This window comes from Castor canadensis, chromosome 15 (assembly GCF_047511655.1).
Source record: "Castor canadensis chromosome 15, mCasCan1.hap1v2, whole genome shotgun sequence".
NCBI lineage: Eukaryota > Metazoa > Chordata > Mammalia > Rodentia > Castoridae > Castor > Castor canadensis.
In genome coordinates this window covers 41,080,047-41,092,016 of record NC_133400.1, presented here as the reverse complement: position 1 = coordinate 41,092,016, position 11,970 = coordinate 41,080,047, and positions in this window count along the sequence as shown.

Below are 11,970 nucleotides of genomic sequence, written 5' to 3'. Positions count from 1 at the left end.
GCAAAATTGCCTCTTTCAAGTCAATGGAACCAGCACTACATCTCTTGGAAGAGAAGTATGAATGTTAGAAGCAGGAGGGTCAAGCACCTTGTTTTCAAAGGCGAATTGATATACTGCTTTAAAGGAATAATGCCTACAACTCAGCGTTTTCATGGGTGAGGAATACCACCTTTGGGCAAAATACCGCACTTAGAGGGATGGGAAGAATCACTGTCGATCTTGTGAGAGAATCATTAATGTTAGAAAGGAAAGGGTCTACCACTTTGAACAGCATTGTGAACTGAGTTAGCTGGGTAAAGGAATACTGCCTACCTCTCAGCGTTTTCATGGGTGAGGAACCCAACTTTTGCAAAATATCCCATACAAGCGAATGGAAGATTCCTGGTAGCTCTTGTAAGAGACTCATGAATGTTTGAAGCAACAGGGTGTAGCAAGTTGTTTAGCATTGTGAATTGACTTAGCTGTTTAAAGGAATACTGCCTACTTCTCAGAGTTTTCAGGAGTCAGGAACCTCACCTTTGTGCAAAATTGCCTTTGTGAAGGGAATGGAGAAACACTGTTGCTCTTGTATGAAATCCATCAATGTTAGAAAGAAGAGGGTCATGCACCTTCTTCAGCTTTGGGAATTGAGTGAGTTGTTTAATGGAATACTACCTACCTCTCAGGGTTTTCAGGGATGAGGACTACCAGGATTTTTCAAAATTGCCCCATTCGAGTGAATGGAAGCTGCACTGTAGGTCTTATAAGAGAGACATTACTGTTAACAGGAAGAGAGCCTAGCACTCTGTTGAGGATTCTCAAATGAGTTAGCTGTTTAAGGACATACTGATACCTCTCAGTGCTTTTATATGTGAGAACCTTCAACTTTGTGCAAAATCTCCTCTTACAACTGACTGGACCCAGCTGTGTGGGTGTTGTAAGAAAAGTATGAATGTTACAAGCAGGAGGGTGAAGCAGCTTGTCTTCGGATGATACGTGAGTAACTTTTTTCCAGGAATACTGCCTACCACTCAGTGTTTTCAAGGATGAGGTATATCACCTTTGTGCAACATCACCCCTTTGAAGAGAATGGAAGAAGTTCTGAGGCTCTTCTGATTAAATTATTTAGGTTGGAAGCAAGAGCGTACAGCAAGTTGTGTAACAGTGTGAGTAGAGTGAAGTTTTAAAAGGAAGACCACCTGCCTCTGACAGTTTGAAAGTGTGAGGAACTTGATTTTGGGGCAAAATTGCCTGTTTCCATGAAGGGAAGGATTACTGTATGTCTTGTAGGAGAACCACAAAGGTTACAAGAAAGATGCTCAAGCACTTTGTTTAGCAGCTTCAAGTGATTTAGCATTCAAAAGGAACACTGCCTATCTGTCAAGGGTTTGACAGTGTGAGCAAATCCATCTTTGTGCCAATAGACCCTTTCCACTGAATGGAACATGCACTGTGTGTCTGGCAAGCAGATGTCAAGGTTTGCAGCAGCAGTTGCAAGCACATTGTTTTCCTGTGAGAGTTGAATTAGCATGTGAAAGGAGTGCTTGCCAAATGAAAGCCTTTGACAATGGAGAATCATTCACTCCTTGAAAAATACCCACTTTCGGCGAAATGCACATTCACTTGTAGCTCAGGGCAGGATGCAGTATGTGAGAGGCAGGAATAGTTTGCCACTTGTCTCCCTATGAGAAATGAGTTACCTGTTGAAAGGAATACTGACTACCCCTCAGTTTATTCATGTGTGAGGAAGATCACCGTTGGGCCAAATAGCTGCCTTCAACTGAATGGAACCAGAACAGTTTAGGATGTATGAAAACCATTCATTCCAGCAGCAAGAGGGTCTCGACTGTTGTTTAAAAGTGAGAATTGAGTGAGCTTTACAAAGGAATACTACCTGTCTCTCAGGCATTTACAGTGTGAAGAAGATTATCTTTGTGCAAAAGAGCCCTGTTTCAATGGAAGGAAGAAGCACTGTTTCTCCTGTAAGAGATGCATAAGTGTCAGAAGCAAGAGGGTCAAGCATCTTGTTAAGCACTATGAATTGAGTTACCTGTTGAATGGAATACTGCCAACTCTCAGTGTTTTCAGGGGGAGGAAAATCAATGTTCTGCTAAATAGCTCCTTTCAAGGGAATGGAGGCATACTGTAGGTCTTGTTAGACAATCATTAATGTTAGAAGGAAGAGGGTCTAGCACCCTGTTAAGCACTGTGAATTGACTTACCTGTTGAAGGGAATACTGTCTAACTCTCAGTGTTTTTATGGGTGGAGGAACCTCAAGTTTGTGCAAAATGACCTCTTTCCAGTCAATGGAACCAGCACTACATCTCTTGGAAAAGAAGTATGAATGTTAGAAGCAGCAGGGTCAAGCACCTTGTTTTCCAATGCGAATTGATATACTGCTTTAAAGGAATAATGCCTAAAACTCAGCGTTTTCATGGGTGAGCAATACCACCTTTGTGCAAAATACTGCACTTAGAGGGATGGGAAGAATCACTGTCGAACTTCTGAGAGAATCATTAATGTTAGAAAAGAAAGGGTCTACCACCTTGAACAGCATTGTGAACTGAGTTAGCTGGGTAAAGGAATACTGCCTACCTCTTAGCGTTTTCATGGGTGAGGAACCCAACTTTTGCAAAATATCCCATACAAGCGAATGGAAGATTCCTGGTAGCTCTTGTAAGAGACTCATGAATGTTTGAAGCAACAGGGTGTAGCAAGTTGTTTAGCATTGTGAATTGACTTAGCTGTTTAAAGGAATACTGCCTACTTCTCAGAGTTTTCAGGAGTCAGGAACCTCACCTTTGTGCAAAATTGCCTCTGTGAAGTGAATGGAGAAACACTGTTGCTCTTGTATGATATCCATCAATGTTAAAAGGAAGAGGGTCAAGCACATTCTTCAGCTTTGTGAATTGAATGAGTTGTTTAATGGAATACTACTTACCTCTCAGGGTTTTCAGGGATGAGGACTACCAGGATTTTTCAAAATTGCCCCTTTCGAGTGAATGGAAGCTGCACTGTAGGTCTTATAAGAGAGACATTACTGTTAACAGGAAGAGAGCCTAGCACTCTGTTGAGGATTCTCAACTGAGTTAGCTGTTTAAGGACATATTGATACCTCTCAGTGCTTTTATATGTGAGAACCTTCAACTTTGTGCAAAATCTCCTCTTACAACTGACTGGACCCAGCTGTGTGGGTGTTGTAAGAAAAGTATGAATGTTACAAGCAGGAGGGTGAAGCAGCTTGTCTTCGGATGATACGTGAGTAACTTGTTTCCAGGAATACTATCCACCACTCAGTGTTTTCAAGGATGAGGTATATCACATTTGTGCAACATCACCCCTTTGAAGAGAATGAAAGAAGTTCTGAGGCTCTTCTGAGAAAATTATTTAGGTTGGAAGCAAGAGCGCACAGCAAGTTGTGGAACAGTGTGAGTAGAGTGAAGTTTTAAAAGGAAGACCACCTGCCTCTCACAGTTTGAAAGTGTGGCGAACTTGATTTTGGGGCAAAATTGCCTGTTTCCATGAAGGGAAGGATTACTGTATGTCTTGTAGGAGAACCACAAAGGTTACAAGAAAGATGCTCAAGCACTTTGTTTAGCAGCTTCAAGTGATTTAGCATTCAAAAGGAACACTGCCTATCTGTCAAGGGTTTGACAGTGTGAGCAAATCCATCTTTGTGCCAATAGACCCTTTCCACTGAATGGAACATGCACTGTGTGTCTGGCAAGCAGATGTCAAGGTTTGCAGCAGCAGTTGCAAGCACATTGTTTTCCTGTGAGAGTTGAATTAGCATGTGAAAGGAGTGCTTGCCAAATGAAAGCCTTTGACAATGGAGAATCATTCACTCCTTGAAAAATACCCACTTTCGGCGAAATGCACATACACTTGTAGCTCAGGGCAGGATGCAGTATGTGAGAGGCAGGAATAGTTTGCCACTTGTCTCCCTATGAGAAATGAGTTACCTGTTGAAAGGAATACTGACTACCCCTCAGTTTATTCATGTGTGAGGAAGATCACCGTTGGGCCAAATAGCTGCCTTCAACTGAATGGAACCAGAACAGTTTAGGATGTATGAAAACCATTCATTCCAGCAGCAAGAGGGTCTCAACTGTTGTTTAAAAGTGAGAATTGAGTGACCTTTACAAAGGAATACTACCTGTCTCTCAGGCTTTTACAGTGTGAAGAAGATTATCTTTGTGCAAAAGAGCCCTGTTTCAATGGAAGGAAGAAGCACTGTTTCTCCTGTAAGAGATGCATAAGTGTTAGAAGCAAGAGGGTCAAGCACCTTGTTAAGCACTATGAATTGAGTTACCTGTTGAATGGAATACTGCCTAACTCTCTGTGTTTTCACGTGGAGGAAAATCAATGTTTTGCTAAATAGCCCCTTCCAAGGGAATGGAGGCATAGTGTAGGTCTTGTAAGACAATCATTAATGTTAGAAGCAAGAGGGTCTAGCACCCTGTTAAGCACTGTGTATTGACTTACCTGTTGAAGGGAATACTGTCTAACTCTCAGTGTTTTTATGGGTGGAGGAACCTCAAGTTTGTGCAAAATTGCCTCTTTCAAGTCAATGGAACCAGCACTACATCTCTTGGAAGAGAAGTATGAATGTTAGAAGCAGGAGGGTCAAGCACCTTGTTTTCAAAGGCGAATTGATATACTGCTTTAAAGGAATAATGCCTACAACTCAGCGTTTTCATGGGTGAGGAATACCACCTTTGGGCAAAATACCGCACTTAGAGGGATGGGAAGAATCACTGTCGATCTTGTGAGAGAATCATTAATGTTAGAAAGGAAAGGGTCTACCACTTTGAACAGCATTGTGAACTGAGTTAGCTGGGTAAAGGAATACTGCCTACCTCTCAGCGTTTTCATGGGTGAGGAACCCAACTTTTGCAAAATATCCCATACAAGCGAATGGAAGATTCCTGGTAGCTCTTGTAAGAGACTCATGAATGTTTGAAGCAACAGGGTGTAGCAAGTTGTTTAGCATTGTGAATTGACTTAGCTGTTTAAAGGAATACTGCCTACTTCTCAGAGTTTTCAGGAGTCAGGAACCTCACCTTTGTGCAAAATTGCCTTTGTGAAGGGAATGGAGAAACACTGTTGCTCTTGTATGAAATCCATCAATGTTAGAAAGAAGAGGGTCAAGCACCTTCTTCAGCTTTGGGAATTGAGTGAGTTGTTTAATGGAATACTACCTACCTCTCAGGGTTTTCAGGGATGAGGACTACCAGGATTTTTCAAAATTGCCCCTTTCGAGTGAATGGAAGCTGCACTGTAGGTCTTATAAGAGAGACATTACTGTTAACAGGAAGAGAGCCTAGCACTCTGTAGAGAATTCTCAAATGAGTTAGCTGTTTAAGGACATACTGATACCTCTCAGTGCTTTTATATGTGAGAACCTTCAACTTTGTGCAAAATCTCCTCTTACAACTGACTGGACCCAGCTGTGTGGGTGTTGTAAGAAAAGTATGAATGTTACAAGCAGGAGGGTGAAGCAGCTTGTCTTCGGATGATACGTGAGTAACTTTTTTCCAGGAATACTGCCTACCACTCAGTGTTTTCAAGGATGAGGTATATCACCTTTGTGCCACATCTCCCCTTTGAAGAGAATGGAAGAAGTTCTGAGGCTCTTCTGATTAAATTATTTATTTTGGAAGCAAGAGCGCACAGGAAGTTGTGTAACAGTGTGAGTAGAGTGAAGTTTTAAAAGGAAGACTACCTGCCTCTCACAGTTTGAAAGTGTGGCGAACTTGATTTTGGGGCAAAATTGCCTGTTTCCATGAAGGGAAGGATTACTGTATGTCTTGTAGGAGAACCACAAAGGTTACAAGAAAGATGCTCAAGCACTTTGTTTAGCAGCTTCAAGTGATTTAGCATTCAAAAGGAACACTGCCTATCTGTCAAGGGTTTGACAGTGTGAGCAAATCCATCTTTGTGCCAATAGACCCTTTCCACTGAATGGAACATGCACTGTGTGTCTGGCAAGCAGATGTCAAGGTTTGCAGCAGCAGTTGCAAGCACATTGTTTTCCTGTGAGAGTTGAATTAGCATGTGAAAGGAGTGCTTGCCAAATGAAAGCCTTTGACAATGGAGAATCATTCACTCCTTGAAAAATACCCACTTTCGGCGAAATGCACATTCACTTGTAGCTCAGGGCAGGATGCAGTATGTGAGAGGCAGGAATAGTTTGCCACTTGTCTCCCTATGAGAAATGAGTTACCTGTTGAAAGGAATACTGACTACCCCTCAGTTTATTCATGTGTGAGGAAGATCACCGTTGGGCCAAATAGCTGCCTTCAACTGAATGGAACCAGAACAGTTTAGGATGTATGAAAACCATTCATTCCAGCAGCAAGAGGGTCTCGACTGTTGTTTAAAAGTGAGAATTGAGTGAGCTTTACAAAGGAATACTACCTGTCTCTCAGGCATTTACAGTGTGAAGAAGATTATCTTTGTGCAAAAGAGCCCTGTTTCAATGGAAGGAAGAAGCACTGTTTCTCCTGTAAGAGATGCATAAGTGTTAGAAGCAAGAGGGTCAAGCATCTTGTTAAGCACTATGAATTGAGTTACCTGTTGAATGGAATACTGCCAACTCTCAGTGTTTTCAGGGGGAGGAAAATCAATGTTCTGCTAAATAGCCCCTTCCAAGGGAATGGAGGCACACTGTAGGTCTTGTAAGACAATCATTAATGTTAGAAGCAAGAGGGTCTAGCACCCTGTTAAACACTGTGAATTGACTTACCTGTTGAAGGGAATACTGTCTAACTCTCAGTGTTTTTATGGGTGGAGGAACCTCAAGTTTGTGCAAAATTGCCTCTTTCAAGTCAGTGGAACCAGCACTAGAACTCTTGGAAGAGAACTATGAATGTTAGAAGCAGGAGGGTCAAGCACCTTGTTTTCCAATGCGAATTGATATACTGCTTCAAAGGAATAATGCCTACAACTCAGTGTTTTCATGGGTGAGCAATACCACCTTTGTGCAAAATACTGCACTTAGAGGGATGGGAAGAATCACTGTCGAACTTCTGAGAGAATCATTAATGTTAGAAAGGAAAGGGTCTACCACCTTGAACAGCATTGTGAACTGAGTTAGCTGGGTAAAGGAATACTGCCTACCTCTCAGCGTTTTCATGGGTGAGGAACCCAACTTTTGCAAAATATCCCATACAAGCGAATGGAAGATTCCTGGTAGCTCTTGTAAGAGACTCATGAATGTTTGAAGCAACAGGGTGTAGCAAGTTGTTTAGCATTGTGAATTGACTTAGCTGTTTAAAGGAATACTGCCTACTTCTCAGAGTTTTCAGGAGTCAGGAACCTCACCTTTGTGCAAAATTGCCTCTGTGAAGTGAATGGAGAAACACTGTTGCTCTTGTATGATATCCATCAATGTTAAAAGGAAGAGGGTCAAGCACATTCTTCAGCTTTGTGAATTGAATGAGTTGTTTAATGGAATACTACTTACCTCTCAGGGTTTTCAGGGATGAGGACTACCAGGATTTTTCAAAATTGCCCCTTTCGAGTGAATGGAAGCTGCACTGTAGGTCTTATAAGAGAGACATTACTGTTAACAGGAAGAGAGCCTAGCACTCTGTTGAGGATTCTCAACTGAGTTAGCTGTTTAAGGACATACTGATACCTCTCAGTGCTTTTATATGTGAGAACCTTCAACTTTGTGCAAAATCTCCTCTTACAACTGACTGGACCCAGCTGTGTGGGTGTTGTAAGAAAAGTATGAATGTTACAAGCAGGAGGGTGAAGCAGCTTGTCTTCGGATGATACGTGAGTAACTTGTTTCCAGGAATACTGTCTACCACTCAGTGTTTTCAAGGATGAGGTATATCACCTTTGTGCAACATCACCCCTTTGAAGAGAATGGAAGAAGTTCTGAGGCTCTTCTGATTAAATTATTTAGGTTGGAAGCAAGAGCGTACAGCAAGTTGTTTAACAGTGTGAGTAGAGTGAAGTTTTAAAATTAAGACCACCTGCCTCTGACAGTTTGAAAGTGTGAGGAACTTGATTTTGGGGCAAAATTGCCTGTTTCCATGAAGGGAAGGATTACTGTATGTCTTGTAGGAGAACCACAAAGGTTACAAGAAAGATGCTCAAGCACTTTGTTTAGCAGCTTCAAGTGATTTAGCATTCAAAAGGAACACTGCCTATCTGTCAAGGGTTTGACAGTGTGAGCAAATCCATCTTTGTGCCAATAGACCCTTTCCACTGAATGGAACATGCACTGTGTGTCTGGCAAGCAGATGTCAAGGTTTGCAGCAGGAGTTCCAAGCACATTGTTTTCCTGTGAGAGTTGAATTAGCATGTGAAAGGAGTGCTTGCCAAATGAAAGCCTTTGACAATGGAGAATCATTCACTCCTTGAAAAATACCCACTTTCTGCGAAATGCACATTCACTTGTAGCTCAGGGCAGGATGCAGTATGTGAGAGGCAGGAATAGTTTGCCACTTGTCTCCCTATGAGAAATGAGTTACCTGTTGAAAGGAATACTGACTACCCCTCAGTTTATTCATGTGTGAGGAAGATCACCGTTGGGCCAAATAGCTGCCTTCAACTGAATGGAACCAGAACAGTTTAGGATGTATGAAAAGCATTCATTCCAGCAGCAAGAGGGTCTCGACTGTTGTTTAAAAGTGAGAATTGAGTGAGCTTTACAAAGGAATACTACCTGTCTCTCAGGCATTTACAGTGTGAAGAAGATTACCTTTGTGGAAAATAGCCCTGTTTCAATGGAAGGAAGAAGCACTGTTTCTCCAGTAAGAGATGCATGTGTTAGAAGCAAGACGGTCAAGCACCTTGTTAAGCATTAGGAATTGAGTTACCTGTTCAATAGTATACTGCCTAACTCTCAGTGTTTTCAGGTGGAGGAAAATCAATGTTCTGCTAAATAGCCCCTTCCAAGGGAATGGAGGCACACTGTAGGTCTTGTAAGACAATCATTAATGTTAGAAGCAAGAGGGTCTAGCACCCTGTTAAACACTGTGAATTGACTTACCTGTTGAAGGGAATACTGTCTAACTCTCAGTGTTTTTATGGGTGGAGGAACCTCAAGTTTGTGCAAAATTGCCTCTTTCAAGTCAGTGGAACCAGCACTAGAACTCTTGGAAGAGAAGTATGAATGTTAGAAGCAGGAGGGTCAAGCACCTTGTTTTCCAATGCGAATTGATATACTGCTTTAAAGGAATAATGCCTACAACTCAGTGTTTTCATGGGTGAGCAATACCACCTTTGTGCAAAATACTGCACTTAGAGGGATGGGAAGAATCACTGTCGAACTTCTGAGAGAATCATTAATGTTAGAAAGGAAAGGGTCTACCACCTTGAACAGCATTGTGAACTGAGTTAGCTGGGTAAAGGAATACTGCCTACCTCTCAGCGTTTTCATGGGTGAGGAACCCAACTTTTGCAAAATATCCCATACAAGCGAATGGAAGATTCCTGGTAGCTCTTGTAAGAGACTCATGAATGTTTGAAGCAACAGGGTGTAGCAAGTTGTTTAGCATTGTGAATTGACTTAGCTGTTTAAAGGAATACTGCCTACTTCTCAGAGTTTTCAGGAGTCAGGAACCTCACCTTTGTGCAAAATTGCCCCTGTGAAGTGAATGGAGAAACACTGTTGCTCTTGTATGATATCCATCAATGTTAAAAGGAAGAGGGTCAAGCACATTCTTCAGCTTTGTGAATTGAATGAGTTGTTTAATGGAATACTACTTACCTCTCAGGGTTTTCAGGGATGAGGACTACCAGGATTTTTCAAAATTGCCCCTTTCGAGTGAATGGAAGCTGCACTGTAGGTCTTATAAGAGAGACATTACTGTTAACAGGAAGAGAGCCTAGCACTCTGTTGAGGATTCTCAACTGAGTTAGCTGTTTAAGGACATACTGATACCTCTCAGTGCTTTTATATGTGAGAACCTTCAACTTTGTGCAAAATCTCCTCTTACAACTGACTGGACCCAGCTGTGTGGGTGTTGTAAGAAAAGTATGAATGTTACAAGCAGGAGGGTGAAGCAGCTTGTCTTCGGATGATACGTGAGTAACTTGTTTCCAGGAATACTGTCTACCACTCAGTGTTTTCAAGGATGAGGTATATCACCTTTGTGCAACATCACCCCTTTGAAGAGAATGGAAGAAGTTCTGAGGCTCTTCTGATTAAATTATTTAGGTTGGAAGCAAGAGCGTACAGCAAGTTGTTTAACAGTGTGAGTAGAGTGAAGTTTTAAAATTAAGACCACCTGCCTCTGACAGTTTGAAAGTGTGAGGAACTTGATTTTGGGGCAAAATTGCCTGTTTCCATGAAGGGAAGGATTACTGTATGTCTTGTAGGAGAACCACAAAGGTTACAAGAAAGATGCTCAAGCACTTTGTTTAGCAGCTTCAAGTGATTTAGCATTCAAAAGGAACACTGCCTATCTGTCAAGGGTTTGACAGTGTGAGCAAATCCATCTTTGTGCCAATAGACCCTTTCCACTGAATGGAACATGCACTGTGTGTCTGGCAAGCAGATGTCAAGGTTTGCAGCAGGAGTTGCAAGCACATTGTTTTCCTGTGAGAGTTGAATTAGCATGTGAAAGGAGTGCTTGCCAAATGAAAGCCTTTGACAATGGAGAATCATTCACTCCTTGAAAAATACCCACTTTCGGCGAAATGCACATTCACTTGTAGCTCAGGGCAGGATGCAGTATGTGAGAGGCAGGAATAGTTTGCCACTTGTCTCCCTATGAGAAATGAGTTACCTGTTGAAAGGAATACTGACTACCCCTCAGTTTATTCATGTGTGAGGAAGATCACCGTTGGGCCAAATAGCTGCCTTCAACTGAATGGAACCAGAACAGTTTAGGATGTATGAAAACCATTCATTCCAGCAGCAAGAGGGTCTCGACTGTTGTTTAAAAGTGAGAATTGAGTGAGCTTTACAAAGGAATACTACCTGTCTCTCAGGCATTTACAGTGTGAAGAAGATTATCTTTGTGCAAAAGAGCCCTGTTTCAATGGAAGGAAGAAGCACTGTTTCTCCTGTAAGAGATGCATAAGTGTTAGAAGCAAGAGGGTCAAGCACCTTGTTAAGCACTATGAATTGAGTTACCTGTTGAATGGAATACTGCCTAACTCTCTGTGTTTTCAATTGGAGGAAAATCAATGTTTTGCTAAATAGCCCCTTCCAAGGGAATGGAGGCATAGTGTAGGTCTTGTAAGACAATCATTAATGTTAGAAGCAAGAGGGTCTAGCACCCTGTTAAGCACTGTGAATTGACTTACCTGTTGAAGGGAATACTGTCTAACTCTCAGTGTTTTTATGGGTGGAGGAACCTCAAGTTTGTGCAAAATTGCCTCTTTCAAGTCAATGGAACCAGCACTAGAACTCTTGGAAGAGAAGTATGAATGTTAGAAGCAGGAGGGTCAAGCACCTTGTTTTCAAAGGCGAATTGATATACTGCTTTAAAGGAATAATGCCTACAACTCAGCGTTTTCATGGGTGAGCAATACCACCTTTGTGCAAAATACTGCACTTAGAGGGATGGGAAGAATCACTGTCGAACTTCTGAGAGAATCATTAATGTTAGAAAAGAAAGGGTCTACCACCTTGAACAGCATTGTGAACTGAGTTAGCTGGGTAAAGGAATACTGCCTACCTCTCAGCGTTTTCATGGGTGAGGAACCCAACTTTTGCAAAATATCCCATACAAGCGAATGGAAGATTCCTGGTAGCTCTTGTAAGACACTCATGAATGTTTGAAGCAACAGGGTGTAGCAAGTTGTTTAGCATTGTGAATTGACTTAGCTGTTTAAAGGAATACTGCCTACTTCTCAGAGTTTTCAGGAGTCAGGAACCTCACCTTTGTGCAAAATTGCCTTTGTGAAGGGAATGGAGAAACACTGTTGCTCTTGTATGAAATCCATCAATGTTAGAAAGAAGAGGGTCAAGCACCTTTTTCAGCTTTGGGAATTGAGTGAGTTGTTTAATGGAATACTAC